This window comes from Dermochelys coriacea, chromosome 8 (genome assembly GCF_009764565.3).
Source record: "Dermochelys coriacea isolate rDerCor1 chromosome 8, rDerCor1.pri.v4, whole genome shotgun sequence".
NCBI classification, from domain to species: domain Eukaryota; kingdom Metazoa; phylum Chordata; order Testudines; family Dermochelyidae; genus Dermochelys; species Dermochelys coriacea.
The window spans coordinates 28,816,561-28,835,851 of NC_050075.1; the positions used below are offsets into that span (position 1 = coordinate 28,816,561).

Genomic DNA, 19,291 nt, shown 5'->3' on the forward strand with positions numbered 1-19,291 from the left:
TTTTTGTTATTGGCTTACTGTGGCTCTGACTGCTCCCAGGTTTTTCCCTACAAGATATTGTTTATGAAAGCTGTGTAGAAAATGATCCCTCTCATAGATTTTTTTTTTCTGCTGCTGGGATTGGTTGGAAACTTTTCATCATGCACAGATGGACGTGAACCACCTCTCCTTTTTTGTAGTATACACATGTTCACTTTCAGAACCAGAACTTGGTCTTAAATGTTTATATTGTTGTGAGGGATTTGGTGATTCTGTGCAATAGCCCTGTCTTCTGGCATGGACTTGGAAGGCTTTTTATCCTTCCACTAAAGGCTATTTCAGGATAAGTTGACAGCCAGCACTGTATCTTTTTATTCAATCACTTCTATACACTGAGTGCCAGTAGTATTTTCAGAATAGCACTTATGATAAGGGAAGAGTAAACATGAATGGGCTGCTGACAATTTATTGATACTTCTGGTTATGTTGATCAAGAGCCCAGGCAGCACAGTGGTTCTGCCTGGCCTGTGTTGTGAACAGCCAGTGTCCTTCCACATCCTTTCTGAGCTAGCCATTTCTTCTCCTGAGGGATAAAATGAGAGTTGGTGACTTAAGGATGAAATAAACAAGAGCTAAGATGGCTTGTTAGTGTTGAGCCTTGTCCTGACAGCTGCCTCAGCAGAATGGCATTTAATAAATTGTGATTGACAAAATACTTGAAAGCTACAGCTTGAAGTTGAAATCAAGGTGTATGGGGAAGTGGATAGGATAACATTAGAATAGCCTTATAGTACAGAGAGCTGTCATGAATCACATAACTGCTTTTAAATTGGAAAAACTTTTAACAGTGGGAAAACCTGGATGGTCATGGTACAGTTATCATTAAGGCTATTCCTATAATTGAGCCTCCATCTCAGGGACTTTGTGCAATATTCGGTTACTTGATCAGATTTAATGTAGCAATTAATTCAGTGTTAAAGAGAGAATCTAAATTCCAAATCTTAATATCCATGAACTTTGGGGAAGTCCAGATCCAAACTCTGAAGTTTTGTGATCATTTCTAATATTAATACAATCCTTATCAATGTATCTCATTGTAATAGGTTAGTTCTTATCAACACCATACATCTGAGTGATTTTAAGTATAGAATTAAAATTACAGGAGAGAAACAGAAAAGGAAAACATCGTCATTATAGAGACCCCAGGGTCAGAATACTACTGCATTATCTGAGATGCAAAACTTTCTCACTTCATCTTTCTCCTCTCTCTATAGCATTCATCCCTCTCTCAGACATCAGATTATCTGGTCATAAGCATCACTTAAACTTCAGCTGCTAAATTATAATTTTATAATAAGTTCTTTGGCTATTTGACTTTGCACTTAACCCAGTAGAAGTTGATGAGTGGGTAATGTCAAATTAGGAAAGAGATGGCTCAGTTATGCAACAGGGAGAAGGGCCAGTGCCACTTGCATGGGGGAACAGGTATGAGTGAGGTGGTAGGTTTGTTAAATAGCTGGTTGGAACGAGGCCTGTCATTGTTACTGATGGGAGTGTGGGTGATGAGGGGGGATAGCAGGCAGATTACATTAAATAACTAGGAGAGGGGTTTGATAAGTTGGTAAGTTTTAAACCTCAGCTCATTTTTCCCACTTTTTAATCATAATTTAAATGTAGTGGCCTGAATTTTCAAAAGTGACTAGACTTTTATGTTCCCAACCTGAGACACCTTAAAGGGGGCCTAATTTCAGAAGGTGAATGCTCAGAAGTTTCTGAAAACAAAACCTCTTTTAAAGTGTCTCTACCTTGGTAGCCAAAAATAGAGGTTCTCAAAGATAATTTTGTAAATTTTGTAAAAGTATCTTTTCCTTAATTGCTTAGAGAAGATATATTTACTATAGCAAAGCATGTGGGAATAGACTACAATATTTTTATATAAATCCTGAGGTGATTTTCAGAGTGTTTCTGTTCAAATTTGGTTGCAAAAATAACTCCCACAGAATGTTGCTATAGTGTTTCCAACTGTAGAATGCTGTGACAGTAAGCAGATAGCAAATAGTCTGTTATGCTTTATAGATTGCAATCATCATACTCATACTAGTTGATGTATTTGTTGGTGTCCATTCTATTTCACATTTGCATTTAAATTCCTATGGAACAAAGATAAGATAAAGAGGAAAACAAATGATGCTTATTTGTTGTTCTATTGAACTCCAACTATATACTATAAGTATAACTTTGAGAAGGAAAACCTCAGGGGGGAAAAAATCCTATGGATTCTTTACAAAACATCATATGCCCATTCAGTCATTAACAGTCTTCAAAATCCCTGAGGCTTTAGTGATGACATAAATCAGCAAGGAATAACTCAAAATACATTGAAATGCACAATCTGATTGTAATTTGTGTCAATATTTTTAGTTCACATAGAATACATTATAATACTTTTCTTCACCTTACACACATTGCTGGTACATGTAGAAATATTATCTGCATTTATTTACTCTTAAAATATTGCTCCTTTTTCATCTATTGTTGTAGTTCTAATGTGTTTTCTCTGTCACAGTGCACAGCATGAACTTGTAATACATTTAGGTATATCTGTCTTACATCCAAGGTAATTCTTCAGGCTGTTATGAACTACCTGGTTTGTGGGAAGCCTGGGAACAGTCCTTTGGGTTAAATCCAATCCACCAACAGATAGATGTGTGTACTCTGTAAAATGTAGTGCTTGGAGGGGGAGGAGGGGCGTGGGGGGGGGTGTACACAAGTGTAGCAGCTTCCCTAAAAAATAAAATGCTTACATATTGGTGGATGCATACCGTTATATTGGAGAGCTGGAGTCGGTCATTGTGGTGAAAAAAATCAAGCCCTACTGTTGCTCATCCTTCTACTCCCAGCCCTTGCTTCAAAGATGTATTGACCCATAATTAAGGCTGTGAGTTGGTCATGGAAATCATGGATTCTGTGACTTCTGCAGTGGCCAGTGCTGGCTCAGGGCTGCTCGACTCGGGCAGCCCCTGGGCTAGCTGCAGCAGTTTGGGTGTGGGCTCAGAGCTAGGGCAGGGGGTTGAAGGGTGCAGGGGGACTCTTACTTCAATTTGGGGGGGCTCGCAGTTCCCATTGGCATAGCTCTGCAGCTCCTAGGCGGAGAGGCATGGGGGCTCTGTGCACTGCCCGCATGCCCCACCCCCGCAGCTCCCATTGGCTGCAATTCCTGGCCAATGGGAGCTGTGCAGCCGGTGCTTGTGGTGGGAGCAGCACACGGAGCCCCCTGGCACCTCTGCCAACTAGGAGCTGCAGGGACATGAGCAGCTGGGTAGGGAGCCTGCCAGCCACACCAACTCTCCCCCCGCCCCCAGCACAAGCGGGCTTCCAGGCCGCCTCCCCCAGCACCCATGTTGCCCCCAGACTGCTCCCCCCACCCCAGAGAAGCTGAGGCCCCCTGCCCAAGTCTTAGATAGAGGTGTAGAGTAAAAATCATAGGTCACGGGCCGTGAATTTTTATTTACTGCCCATGACCTGTCCATGATTTTTACTAAAAATACCTGTGATTGAAATGTAGCTTTACCCATAATTACTAATAGCTCTTATAAATGAGGAAGGGCATTCTTCTTGGAAGACCTGGGTAAGTTACTGGTACATATTGTATAAGTGTTGTAGATGGAGAGACAGAAAGCATGACTCTCATTAATGTATCATAGAATCACAGAATATCAGGGTTGGAAGGGACCTCAGGAGGTCATCTAGTCCAACCCCCTGCTAAAAGCAGGACCAGTCCCCAACTAAATCATCCCAGCCAGGGCTTTGTCAAGCCTGACCTTAAAAACTTCAAAGGAAGGAGATTCCACCACCTCCCCAGGTAACTCATTTCAGTGCTTCACCTCCTAGTGAAAAAGCTTTTCCTAATATCCAAATTTTCCAAAATATCCAAATTTCCTAAACCTCCCCCACAGTAACCTGAGACCATTACTCCTCGTTCTGTCATCTGCTACCACTGAGAACAGTCGAGATCCATCCTCTTTGGAACTCCGTTTCAGATAATTGAAAGCAGCTATCAAATTGCCCCTCATTCTTCTCTTCCGCAGTCTAAATAATCCCAATTCCCTCAGCCTCCCCATCATAAATCATGTGTTCTAGTCCCTAATCATTTTTGTTGTCCTCCGCTGGATGTTTTCCAATTTTTCCATATCCTTCTTGTAGTGTGGGGCCCAAAACTGGACACAGTACTCCAGATGAGGTCTCACCAATGTCGAATAGAGGGGAATGATCACGTCCCTCGATCTGCTGGCAGTGCCCCTTCTTATACATCCCAAAATGCCATTGGCCTTCTTGTCAACAATGGCACAATGTTGACTCATATCCAGCTTCTCATCCACTGTAACCCCTAGGTCCTTTTCTGCAGAACTGCTACCGAGCCATTCGGTCCCTAGTCTGTAGCGGTGCATGGGATTCTTCCGTCCTAAGTCAGAACTCTGCACTTGTCCTTGTTGAACCACATCAGACTTCTTTTGGTCCAATCCTCTAATTTGTCTAGGGCCCTCTGTATCCTATCCCTACCCTCCAGCGTATTTACCTCTCCTCCCAATTTAGTGTCATCTGCAAACTTGCTGAGGGTGCAATCCACACCATCCTCCAGATCATTTATGAAGATATTGAACAAAACTGGCCCAGGACTGATCCTTGGGGCACTCTGCTTGATACCGGCTGCCAACTAGACATGGAACCATTGATCACTACCCGTTGAGCCTGACGATGTAGCCAGGTTTCTATCCACCTTATCGTCCATTCATCCAGCCCATACTTCTTTAACTTGCTGGCAAGAATACTGTGGGAGACTGTGTCAAAAGCTTTGCTAAAGTCAAGGAACAACACATCCACTGCTTTCCCCTCATCTACAGAGCCAGTTATCTCGTTGTAGAAGGCAATTAGATTAGTCAGGCATGACTTGCCCTTGGTGAATCCATGCTGACTGTTCCTGATCACTTTCCTCTCCTCTAAGTGCTTCAGAATTGATTCCTTGAGGACCTGCTCCATGATTTTTCCAGGGACTGAGGTGAGGCTGACTGGCTTGTAGTTCCCAGGATCCTCCTTCTTCCCTTTTTTAAAGATGGGCACTACATTAGCCTTTTTCCAGTTGTCCGGGACTTCCCCCGATCGCCATGAGTTTTCAAAGATAATGGCCAATGGCTCTGCAATCACATCCGCCAACTCCTTTAGCACTCTCAGATGCAGCGCATCTGGCCCCATGGACTTGTGCTCATCCAGCTTTTCTAAATAGTCCCGAACCACTTCTTTCTCCACAGAGGTATGGTCACCTCCTCCCCATGCTGTGCTACCCAGTGCAGTAGTCTGGGAGCAGACCTTGTTCATGAAGACAGAGGCAAAAAAAGCATTGAGTACATTAGCTTTTTCCACATCCTCTGTCACTAGGTTGCCTCTCTCATTCTGTAAGGGGGCTACCCTTTCCTTGACATACCTGAAGAAACGCTTCTTGTTACTCTTAACATCTCTTGCTAGCTGCGACTCCAGGTGTGATTTGGCCTTCCTGATTTCACTCCTGCATGCCCGAGCAATATTTTTATACTCTTCCCTGGTCATTTGTCCAATCTTCCACTTGTAAGCTTTTTTGTGTTTAAGATCAGCAAGGATTTCACTGTTAAGCCAAGCTGGTCTTCTGCCATATTTGCTATTCTTTCTACGCATCGGGATGGTTTGTCCCTGTAACCTCAATAAGGATTCTTTAAAATACAGCCAACTCTCCTGGACTCCTTTCCCCCTCATGTTATTCTCCCAGGGGATCCTGCCCATCAGTTCCCTGAAGGAGTCAAAGTCTGCTTTTCTGAAGTCCAGGGTCCGTATTCTGCTGTTCTCCTTTCTTCCTTGTGTCAGGATCCTGAACTCAACTATCTCATGGTCACTGCCTCCCAGGTTCCCATCCACTTTTGCTTCCCCTACTAATTCTTCCCAGTTTGTGAGCAGCAGGTCAAGAAGAGCTCTGCCCCTACTTGGTTCCTCCAGCACTTGCACCAAGAAATTGTCCCCTCCACTTTCCAAAAACTTCCTGGATTGTCTGTTTACCGCTGTATTGCTCTCCCAGCAGATATCAGGGTGATTGAAGTCTCCCATGAGAACCAGGGCCTGCAATCTAGTAACTTCCTGGAGTTGCTGGAAGAAAGCCTTGTCCACCTCATCCCCCTGCTCTGGTGGTCTATAGCAGACTCCCACCACGACATCACCCTTGTTGCTCACACTTCTAAACTTAATCCAGAGACTCAGGTTTTTCTGCAGTTACATACTTGAGCTCTGAGCAGTCATACTGCTCCCTTACATACAATGCAACTCCCCCACTTTTTCTGCCCTTCCTGAACAGTTTATATCCATCCATGACAGTACTCCAGTCATGTGAGTTATCTCACCAAGTCTCTGTTATTCCAATCACATCATAATTCCTTGACTGTGCCAGGACTTCCAATTCTCCCTGCTTGTTTCCCAGGCTCCTTGCATTTGTGTATAGGCACTTGAGATAACTCGCTGATCGTCCGTCTTTCTAAGTATGAGGCAGGAGCCCTGCCCTCTTGCGCGCTCCTGCTCGTGCTTCCTCCTGGTATCGCACTTCCCCACTTACCTCAGGGCTTTGGTCTCCTTTCCCTGGTGAACCTAGTTTAAAGCTCTCCTCACTAGGTTAGCCAGCCTGCTTGCGAAGATGCTCTTCCCTCTCTTTGTTAGGTTGAGCCCGTCTCTGCCTAGCACTCCTCCTTCTTGGAACACCATCCCATGGTCAAAGAATCCAAAGCCGTCACTCCAACACCACCTGCATAGCCATTTGTTGACTTCCACGATTCAACGGTCTCTACGCAGGGCTTTTCCTTCCACAGGGAGGATGGACAAGAAGACCACTTGCACCTCAAACTCCTTTATCCTTTTTCCCAGAGCCATGTAGTCTGCAGTGATTCGCTCAAGGTCATTCTTGGCAGTATCGTTGGTGCCCACATGGAGAAGCAGGAAGGGGTAGTAATCCGAGGGCTTGATGAGTCTCGGCAGTCTCTTCGTCACATTGTGAATCCTAGCTCCTGGCAAGCAGCAGACTTCTCTGTTTTTCTGGTCAGGGCAAGGAAGAGGAGAGAGTCCCTGATCACCACCACCTGCCTCCTTCTCTTGGGAGCGGTGGTCGTGGAACCCCCAACCCTAGGACAGTGCATCTCATGCCTTCCAATCGGCAGAGTGTCCTTCTGTTCCCTTCCCTCAGATGTGTCATCTAGTCCACTCTCCACATTAGTATCTGTGAAAAGAACATCAAAACGGTTACTTACCTGTATCTGCGTTGCTGGTACATGGATGCTCCCCTTTCTTCTTCTGGAGGTCACATGCTACCAAATTTCTTCACCGTCGTCCTGTCCCCGCAGTGCAGCCTGCTCTGAATCTTCAGAACGTTGTGTCTGTAGAAGCATATCCTGATGTATGTCCAGGAAATCTTCAGTTTCTCTTATGCAACGCAGGGTCGATACCCGTTGCTCCAGACCTTGAACCTTCTCTTCCAATATGGAGACCAGCTTGCACTTTGTACAAAGTTGCTTCTGTCCTGTAGAAGAAAGACAAACATGGCACATCCAGTGCAGGTCACAACAGATGAACACTCCCCATCCATATTACCTTCCTTCTGTGAGCTTCCTCAGGAGTTGTAGTAACTACTCAGAGAAGCCGGCAAGATGTAAGCCTCAGTGGGCTCTCCCCAGGCGAACTCCCAGGCAAAGTCCCTCTGTTAGCCTCTCTGCTGTTCGCTGTAAATGAGATTTAATTAGTACTTCCACGAGGAAGGATGGTCTAGTGATTAAGGTGCTAACCAAGGACTTGGGAGATCTGGCTCCGCTCTGGCTCCTACACGCTCCAATGGGAGCTGCAGGGGCGGATGAGTGCTTCCGCGTGCCTCTGCCTAGGAGCTGGAGAAGGGACATGCCACTACTTCCATGAGCCACTTGAGGTAAGTGCTGCTCAGAGCCTGCACCTCCTGAGCCTCTCCCTATGCCCAATCCCTCTGCCGCAGGCCTGATCCCCCTCCCGCCCTCCGAAACCCTCGGTCCCAGACCAGAGCACCCTCTTATACCCCAAACTCCTCATCCCCAGCCCCACGAGGGCTGGCCCACAACATTTTGTAAGTTGCATTTTCCTCCACCTCAGTTCGCCACATGGTAAGGCCGGCTCTGAGCCCCACCCCAGAGCTCACACCCTCCTGCACCCCAACCCCAATTTTGTGAGCATTCATGGCTCGCCATACAATTTCTTTTCCTCGATGTGGCCCTTGGGTCAAAAAGTTTGCCCACACTTGACCTAGATAGAGGGCAGGATTTAGTTCTTAAATTTTACCAAACCTAAATAAAGATGCATATATTGTGTTCTTTTTTATAGTATTACATTTTCACTATCATTTAAAACAGTCACCCATTAAAGAGAGAATTAACTTCTTAGGGTCTGATTCTTCCACCTTTCATTGCTTGGGCATTGTTTTTTCCTGACTGTGAATGGTGTATCTTTATTTTTACATTGCATGTAAGATTGCATGTTTTATCAACTCCATGAGTCACAGACAAGAGCTGTAATCTAAATTCCCATCCGTAGATCTTATTTGAGATGGGAAGAGTGATGGCTGAGTGGGTAGATAAGTAACAGCAGGTGTAGGGTGGGGAGAGATAATGACAATATCACAAATCTGACAAATTTTCAAAAAATCATGTTTTAATTAAAATACACTGTGAGTCATCTGTGACTTTTCCCAAAACTTTTTGTGACAGACCCAGCAACTTATTCATTGCTTAATAACTTATCTAAACAATTTAAAAATGAACATTAATTTTTGACTGAGGACAGTATCTCACACTCAAAATTAGAAAGGAGATACTGAGTCATCTTGATACAAGCTAACATTTTGATAGCAGTCTTTTTTGGGGGGTAGAGGATGTTAATGTAATTCTTTGTTAATAAAGCCTCATTCTGAAAATCACAAAATCTTAAAAAGGGGGCAGAATGGATACTGCCTCAACTGGTGACAGTAATATGACTGGATGATATATTATTTATGGGAAATACGAGCCCATCAAACAACAAGATTTCTGTTAGCGAGAACTAGACAAAAGCTTTATCCAGTAATTTTGAAAGCTGAGTGCCAATAAGACTCAACATCTGCCACTTTGCTTTGTTTGTGTTACCATCAGTATATCAACAACTATCATTTCAATTGCAAGTGTAGGGGGAAAACAATCGCCTCTCACATACCACTATGTGGCAACATTTAGTGGCTATCACTGCACTTGAAGAAGTGAATGTTGAGTTTCATATGGCACCTGCTATACATATCAAAGGCTTCCCTATCCCAGCACTGATAATAGAAGTGTCTGTGGATATTTCATCACATGAGCCTGTATCTCTGAAACATGCAAGTCCACTTTTTGTGCAACTCAGATTGCAACTTCCCAGCAAGCAGACAGTAAATGTAGGCTTTCAGGCTCTCTGCAGGTCACTCTCATTTATTTTATTTTGTCCCTTGTTTGAGAGAACAGCCTCTCCATTTTTCCATGAATGCCTCAACATTTATGTTGGAACTGTCACAATGCTCCATTTTTGCTGACAATATCTCTTAAATTAAAATGAATACAATCTGATCAAAAATTGCTAACATCACTTTATTCCTTTACTCACAAAGGAAGAAGCAGAATGGTACTTGGCAGATAATTTCCACTTCAGTGGCTGCTGATGCCTACTGCTTGAAATGCTTGGTAGTTCCAATGGGATAAAGCTGGATCTATTTGTAGAAAATGGACAGTTCTCATCATTTCAGATGGAAAATCTGTGTTTATTTTAAAGAAATCTTTCCTCCTTGTGTGCACTGAAGTGCATTACTTTGTACTTGTGAGTCTGCGGGACTGTGAGGGTCAAAAGAGGTTTAATACACAAAAGCTCTAGTGCCAGGTCAGTACACTGGCTTGCTTCCTCTGAGGCCTATATGTTTGTCTGCACTACATTAAGCTAAAACTGAAGTGACTATGTGCTCTTAGTTTAATAAAGAATGGACAATGAGGATATTGTAATCTGTATATAAGTTAGCACCATTTTTTGGTTTTTGTTTTGCTTAGATTTCAGGACTGTGATAAAAGGCACTGGGGAGGTACTGGCTGAAGTCAGCCTACACATGAAGGTGACTTGGTAGGCATTGCAAGATCAAGAGTTATTAGCACACACTAGTCATATTTTCTTCTTGCAAGAACCTAACATCTTTGGTATTTTGGTAACATCTTGGCTGACTCATCTCTACTCTGAACTCTCCATATGTAGAGGTGTAGAATATTAACACATATCCCAAAAATGAAGGCAAATGTAGATTCCTCTCGGCCATCTCAGTCTAGCTTGTGCTGCAGTGTTTTTAACATATTCATTTAAATGTTGATAATGGTCATGGATAACTTCCATGAATGGCATCAGTAATCACATACAGTATTTACTATATATTGTCCACTTCTAAATTTTGAGTTTGCAGATCTCCTGGGCATCTTTCTACTGCTTTTGGCAAGCTCTGTTAATGTCAATTCTCCTCTGCAGTTGGGGAGGGAACATTTGGCATAGATTTTTTTTTTTGCAACTGGTTTAGACAAAGCAGTACAAAACTCCACTGTGGACTATTCATTTTTGCAGTCTGTGCTTCACTAAATTCTCCCCATTAATCTAATAATTAAGATATTGCTCTTTGCAGGTATAAGGGTGTGTCTTGGAGCACTACTTGATGTAAAAGACTAGTCTGATTACTATTTTAAATAGCATTTGTACAGATAGTGGGATAGCCATACAAAAGGCTTTAGGATCAGGAATTGTATAGCAGGGATATTAAAGAAAGTGCAAGTACCCTAAATCTAGCTATAGCTTCTACTTCAAACTCCAAACTTCTCTTATTAAACCTAAGTATAATTCTGTTGCTTGTAACAGAGCTGCTATTTTATTTTTTTAAGGCTGAAATTATGAAGTCTTAATACTGAACCAGTGCCAATAGCAGTGAATGGTTTGCTTACCCACAACTGTGGAAATAGCTGTGGGACAGGGTCTTGGAAAGAGGAAGACTCTGCAAGATTTCCATTGTTGAGTTTCCTTCAAATTCTTCTGGTGCTGGAGGGTTAAGGTCATCTCCCTTTCTTCTCTAGGAAGTGTGACTAGGTCTGGCCCCAAGCCCTACAGATAGTGGGTTTTAGCCCATGAAAGCTTATGCCCAAATAAATTTGTTAGTCTCTAAGGTGCCACAAGGACTCCTCATTGTTTTTGTTGATGCAGACTAACACAGCTGCCACTCTGAAGATAGTGGGAAATGATTCTCTCGGGGGTACAGTGTATCTGCACAGCCCAATTCCATTAGAACCATGCTACCAGGACTTTCCCAGCCAGCAGCTGCCCCAGGATCTTATTAATGGGGGTGTCACATTCCGAGGTACACCAAAAGGCATATATTTTACAAAGATTATTACAATAGTTTGTGGGGTGTAATTTCAGGGGTTTTCTCGGTCACCGGCCTCAAGTGGGGGATGGTGGCCGTTGAAGTTTCTCACTCCTCCTTTCATACACGAAGGGCAAGATCTGTTCTTGAAGAGTCCCTTCTTATGAGGATCTATGAGCATGATCAGTCCCAAAGTTTTTCCTTTGATGTGGCCAATATCTGTGCTGTATGGGGAGATATTTATGGATATATCAAGGCTATTCCTTCAGTGTACGTCTTCATTACAGAGTTAAGTTGGCACTTATTCAGGTGTTGCCACTAACTCCCCTCCCTTCCACACACAAAACCCTCTTACCCAAGTTTATGGGTGCTTTCAACCTGGACTCGTTGGCCTAGCTGGGAAAGTAGGTTAGTTTTAGCCTGGACACCACTTTCATTTAGGCTGATAACTCACCCACATTGCAGTGAAGATGCAGGGTATATCGCTCAAGTGCTGGTAGTTCTCCAGTGCCTTTTCAAAATTCCCTGAAAGTCCTAGTGACACACACATGGGAATGCAGCACTAGTAAGGACAAAGTAACTTGATATGGCTTTGCCGAGTGGCTGTTTACCCCAGAGCTAGGCTAATCTGGGTATTCAGACCCAGGTACTGCTTACCTGTGTTACCTCTCTAGTGAAAACTGACCTTCAGAGACATGCATGTATTTATATGGATAAGGTCTGTTAACACTAATCTGAATTATGCATGTGCCTGCACTCTTGAAAGTGAGAATAGAGCCTAATATTTTTACTATCCTTGGGAAATGGAGATGCAAACGGAGAGATTTTCTTTCTTCTTCTAACAGTTACATAGTGTTTTCACATGCTGCTAATTACTTTGTTCTGTACAACCGCTGCAAGCAATACACTTGGAAAATCTGACTTCTGGCACAACAAGATTAATATTGATAATATTTACCAGCAGTTTAGGACAGTATGAAAATTCATGTAAAATTATTTCCAAGTCCCATTTTGATGCAGTGGTGGATCAGAAGCCTTCATTTCTAATTTCTCTAAAATGTGCCTTTTATGAATGGGAAAGGGTGAAAAAGTGGCACATCTGTAACTGATTCCAATGAGCTGCCAAAGTTATTCGAACTAACACTAGTGTCTTGTTTCCTGGGGTGTTTTTAATAATTTCATTAATATTTTGGAAAGTGTCTTCAAATATTGAATTGTGGATTTATTTATTTTTTTAAGAAAAAATGTGGGTTGTGTGAAAAGAAAGGAAGGAGATACAATTCCGAGTTCTCTTCTGGAAAATAATGCTATTTGCAACTTACTGGAACAATACAGCACATAAATATGAAGAAGCAAGCTGATTTTAGTTTAATTGGCTTGGTGAATGAGTTCAGAGAAGTAGAGAAGTGAATAACTACAACTGTGGCTCCAAGGACAAGAAAAGATCAAACAACACATCATAAAGAAAATGTAAAATAGAACACAATAGAATAAAACAGCAGAATAGATAATTCTATCACTTAAAGAAAATAGAAGAAAAGAACAGTTGCATAGTTTGTTTTTGGTGTAAAATCAGAATAGATCAAGTGGCATGTTTTATTAAACAGCAGAGCAACTCATTTTTTGTGGTTGTTTTTCATTTCTACTTTTTCATTTTCATCAGATTTTCCTCTAATTCTTTGAAGTCACCAATTGCATGTAGAGAGCATGAGTTCTCTGGTGAAAAGTACAAAACATTTAATTTTTATTTAATATTTTTGATCCAAAACATTAGAGCAGGATAAAACAACGAAGTGATGACAACATGAAAACAACATAGAGATGGACTGGAAGCAGAAACCCAGATCCAAACTTCCCTCTACTTTGTAGAAGTTTTGATCCAGAATCTGATTATTGTGGTTTGGGCCCATCTCTGCAAAAACATAAGTGATCAATTATAAAAAAAAAAACAACAAATCAAACACTGATGAAAATTAAATATTGGCCAAGGGAAGAGAAGGGAGAGTATAAAGATTAATGAATAGGGGACCAAAGCCCTTAGTGATACAAACTAAAAGATGTTGAAAAGAAAGGTTATGATTCCAGCTTATTCTGAGCAGAAAAGTTAAGAAGAAAAGAAATTCCAAGTCAGAAGCAGCCACAGGTGCCAGGGTGATGAAGAGGAAGATAGTGATCCACAGCGATGAATGCAGCTAAATTGAAAAGGACAAGAACAGGCATGAGACCTTTGGAGTTAGCCACAAGCATAGAATTAATTAGGGCTGTCTTGGAAAAGGCAGTAGCAGTGAGGTCAGACCATCACAAGGAGGAAGCATTAGGGAACGCGCTGCCTTCCCACCTTCCATGCAGGCTCCATCACATTCTGCAACTGGCTGTGGTATGAATTGGGATCACACCGTTGAGCAGGGTCTCTCTCTCTTTCTGACCTGCAGCAGCCATTCAGCAGTGCCTCCAGAAGCTGCTGGCCACCTTACAAGCAAGTGAGAAGGGAGGTATAAAGGGGAGAAGAAAAGCTATTGTAGCTCCTTTCTTCTTGCTTTCCTATTGGGCAGTGAGATCCTAGGCAGGCTGTAAGATGGGTGTGTCATTGACTCCACCTGGGCCCAGTTAGAGAATGGGATGCCTAGGACAGATGTTCCCTTCCTCACCAGTCAGCCAAAGAGTAGTCTCAGTGGTGGCTGAGAATGGGAGGATCTGGTCAGACTCCCACCACAACCTTGGGGAAAAAACCTACAGATCAACTGTAATGGGGGTAGGGAAGGAATGAGATCAATATTCTGAAGACGGTGGGTGAGGAGCAGCGGCACAGAAGCAATTTGCTCTGTATGTGGGAGCAGGCAGAGGCTAGACTGCAGCTAAGATAATTGTTTGGAGATAGGAGACTAAAAGGAAATTTTAGGAAACAAAAAGCTAACTTGTTTTGTATTAATTATTTAAACAAAGAGTTGGTAGAAAAATATTATGGAAATTCAGTTTTGCAAGCATGGCATCTGTTAATAGGTTGGTTGAGGGGGCTCAGGAAACCTGGTTGGGAGTTGTATTATAATTATTTAAATATAGTTATATTTAGTGCTTGTTAGCAGAGAATTCTTTTGGAGGTACAGTATATAACCTCTAGCTCCAGTAAACCTATTGTAGGAACAGGTAGTGTTGTAGAAGTGAATCTTCAGGGGAGATTGGAATGAGGACAAGGGTGGCTTGGCAAACTGGTATTCAGAAGAAAAGAAAAGGAGTACTTGTGGCATCTTAGAGACTAACAAATTTATTTGAGCATAAGCTTTCGTGAGCTACAGCTCAGTTCATCGGATGCAGCTCACTAAAGCTTATGCTCAAATAAATTTGTTAGTCTCTAAGGTGCCACAAGTACTCCTTTTCTTTTTTGCGAATACAGACTAACACGTAACAGCTACTCTGAAACCTTGTATTAAGAAGGTAATCAGTGTGGAGGGTGTTGACATGGTGTCTAAGATCTGTGAATAACAGGAAGGTATAAAACGAAGCATAGCAAGTTCATGTGTAGTTTACTTTTCCTAGACATGGGTGAGGCATGTGGGATAGGGACTAAAATTAAGCATAATGACTTATGCATTTACTTACAAAAGATTTTTTTTCTTTTTCGAAGACCAGTGATTGTAGGTCAAAATCTACTCTATCCTTCCTGATAATTGCAAAATCCCATTACTGCCCCTTTGAGATTTTTTTTATAAAACACTGTATTAAATCTGAATAAAAGCTTAATAAGTAGATTAGTTAGAACAATACTCCTCATGAGGATGTTTGATTCTGAGCATAGCAGCTAGAGATAACCCTAAATGAAATTAGGTTTAACTCCCTGTGAGTGTCAAAGGAAGGTAATACCCACAGAGACTTCCCAACAAATGACATTATTTTTAAAAAGTGTCTCAACATTTAAATAATTCTTTCCTCTGGGCATCAGTAACAAAACCTTTGTTAAGAATTGTTGGAGAAACAGAGCCTTGGATAATGCACAGGGTAAAATTATTTTTGAAAAATTTGTTTTAGATGTTTCACATCAAAAAGATGGATGGCTCTGCTTCTGCGGGGAACAGTTTGTTGTTCTCATCTGTAGTCTTTGTAATTGTAAGGAGGCCAGAGATAAAGATAAAGACAAAATAGTGATTTCACTAAACATATACAAATTTATAAAAGGCAATGTGATCCAATATTAATGATTTTTTCTCAGCTTGTATCTGAAATAAAAACAAAAGCTTTTATTAAACAAAAAACAAAAAATCCCAGACATTAAACTTCATAAATCCTGTTCCTATTCTAGCATATTGCATAGTAGACACTGTTAGATTACAAACCACTAAAATTGCTTAATTTTATTATCTGTACTGCAGTGCCCACATCAGAGCTATTGCATTGTAATGGGGATTTTGGCATTGATATTCAAAACAAATAGTCCCAATTACAACAAAATTACATGTACATGCCCATGCAAAAAAAAAACACGCTCCCAAACACTTCCAAAATAACCCATTACATATGTTTGCAGGGTTTTTGTAGCTGTGTTTGTTGGTATGGTGTGGTCTAAATGCTTTATTGGCACTTGTTTGGCACAATCTACATAACTCACACGTTGCTCAGCTGATTGTGGGTAGTATGGCCATCCCAAATCCATGCCAATAAAAACTTTATGCCACAGTACACCATCATGTATATTCTCTCTCTCTCTGTGGGACATAAATATCATCTTTATCTGTGTAGACTAAATATACATCCCACTGCTTCCACATGTTGGTGCATAAATTGCATACACATATGCATGTGTTTTGCAGGTGCCTATACTTTCATGCACACATTTGAACCTTTGTGAGTTTACAAAGGTAGAAATTTTAAAGTGTGCATGTAAGTGTTTGCATGGTAAAATATGTTAGTGAGCACAGATGGTAGCTGAGAAGGGAGTCAGCCGAAAACATGGTCCTAAAAGCATATAAAACTGGGCACTCTTTTGCATGTTCAGTAATTTTGCCCTTCCCATAAAAGGGATGTATTGCCTTGTAGCCTGTTTACCATCTAAAACAGTGGTGGGCAACCTGTGGGCTACAAACAGCACGTCAGGATAATCTGCTGGCGGGCTGCCAGACAGTTTGTTTACATTTGCATGGCCGCCCGCAGCTCGCAGTGGCCGCGTATCACCATTCCTGGTCTATGGGAGCTGCGGGAAGCAGCTGCTTCTGTGTTTATGTATTTATATTCATTTCTCTGTCTCGATACCAGGTTACAGATGCTATATAACACCAAGTGTATTCACTAAACAAACCTATTTGAAATCTTTTTTCCCCTTACATTTTAATATTGCATCTTTTGGGTAATCATTTGTACTACTGAAAAGAACAAATGTGCTATGAATTATTGGCTGTTTACTTGTTCTGTGACTGCCCACTTTCTAGATTTCTAAATGCCTCCTTAGCTTGACTATATTTTTTGTGGTATTATTCATAGCTTTTTACTTGCAATGGAGGGTCCTTGAAAAATCTACAATATTTTTCTCCCTGCTTCAAAATCAGAAGTCAGTCTCATCAAAGATAAAACTGAACTGATTAGTCCTGGGTCAGAGTATCAGAAAATGATTTATTTTGCATCATTTTCACAAGGAGTTCAATTTTTACAGCACATCATACTCAACTGCATGTATGTGGTACAAGAGCACTTAGTGGCCAATTTGCTAATCACACATGCCTGTCTTTTGCTATGTGTAATTTCTAAGGATATGTCATGTTCTTTGGAACATTTTTCCACCCCGAAGTCATTACTCTAAGTCTTAAGAGGTTTTATTCTTTCAATCAAATAGCAGATGTTTCAGTTTAGAAATGCATACCAAGTAAAACAGATGAATTGCATACTGCATGCTATATGATAAGAAGGAAATATAACATGGGGACATTTTAAAATATAACATGGGGACATTTTAAAAACACTCTCTTCTGGTTGCAGTGAAGGTGCATTTGGGGTAATTAAATGTGGACATCCCCCTACTCTTCCTGGAGGTATAACACTTTTCTTTTAATGCCTTCAGTACAAGTGAAATAATACTTTTTTCATTGTAGTGGCTTTATTCAGTTGTCAAACTGAATGACTTTTGTTTGTTTTTTGTTTGGTTGTTTTTTTTGCATACCATAAGTGACAATGAAAAGCAAGACAGACACGTTTTCAGTGCTGATCCTGAAACTAGGGGGTGCACAATTAGGACATTAATGAACCACGGCCATAAATTAGTAGGAGCAAGTATCTGCAAGATGTTGAATATCTACTGAGAGAGGACCAAATAACCTCACAGTGAAACCCATGCAAATTGTGGGCACTTAGACTTTCCAATAAACAGACCCTATATGAATTACCAGGCTTCTGGCCTCTTCGGAACTTTTAAGTAACTACTTGAAAATTGAGTTTTACCTCGCTTTATTTTTCTTGATTAATCACTTACCAAAACTTAGTAATAGTAGTAGTATTTGTAGTTATTAAATCCTCTGACAGATTCTTCAAGAATCTAGACATTTCTTGGGAAAATAGAAGTATAATTGTTTTTAAAATGAAAAGGAGTACTTGTGGCACCTTAGAGACTAACAAATTTATTAGAGCATAAGCTTTCGTGAGCTACAGCTCACTTCATCGGATGCAAGCACGCATCCGATGAAGTGAGCTGTAGCTCACGAAAGCTTATGCTCTAATAAATTTGTTAGTCTCTAAGGTGCCACAAGTACTCCTTTTCTTTTTGCGAATACAGACTAACACGGCTGCTACTCTGAAACCTGTTTTTAAAATGTATACCTTATTTTAATTTAATTTAGATTTGAAATAGTTATACACATTCAAATGAAAGGTTTTTTATTAGTTTAATTTTAACTGATCCATGATTCAAAGCTGAACATCTCCTTTTCTTTTTCCCCCTTTTAATAGAGATTCTTTTTCTGAAAATGATTATTTTAGCATAGAAACTTTTGGAGAGGCTTTAGAAACCAATTTCTCAGACCATTCAGCTAACATATGTTGTTAGAAATTGATAAACTGATATTTGAAACACTTTGGATTTTTTTTATTCCAAATCACTTGACTGTGTCTAGTTCAAATTCAGCAGAATGAGCCTGATTATGTTGATTCTGAATTTAAATCTATGTATGCATCTTGAGTAAATGCAAAAAAACCCAAACCTATCTAAACAGTGGAGAAAGAAAAGGAGTACTTGTGGCACCTTAGAGACTAACAAATTTATTAGAGCATAAGCTTTCGTGAGCTACAGCTCACTTCATCGGATGCCAGCTCACTGGCATCCGATGAAGTGAGCTGTAGCTCACGAAAGCTTATGCTCTAATAAATTTGTTAGTCTCTAAGGTGCCACAAGTACTCCTTTTCTTTTTGCGAATACAGACTAACACGGCTGCTACTCTGAAACCTGTAAACAGTGGAGAGTGTCTCTTGGGATGCATTAGTATAGAGACCATGAGTAAAAAGATGAAATTGTGTTTTAAATAGATATAACATGTAACTTACATTATGGTGCTATAGGTCATTTAGTAAAACTATTTTTCTCAGGATATTAAATGTCTCTTATAGATATGTACAAATCTCACTGACTTTTGGGAAAACTGTGTGCATGTATCCAAAGGCAGACTTTGTTTCAATATGTATTCACTTAAGTCTCAGTAACATTTAGGGCCCCATTTGGAGACATGCTAACCTCTGCCTACTCCCACTGATGACAGTGGGAGTCGAGGGTATTCAGCACTTGCAGGAATGGGTTCTTACCAAGGGTTACAAATACCTAAGCCTCTTTACATGTCGTTGATCATGTTGTATAATATTTATAAACCCTAATGT

The 19,291-nt window shown here is 41.0% G+C and overlaps 1 protein-coding gene across 7 annotated transcripts in view; it reads left to right on the top strand.

The window, feature by feature from the left end:
* Positions 1 to 19,291, top strand: part of TENM2 (teneurin transmembrane protein 2) — a 963,219-nt gene that overhangs the window by 448,355 nt on the left and 495,573 nt on the right. The window lies entirely within an intron of this gene.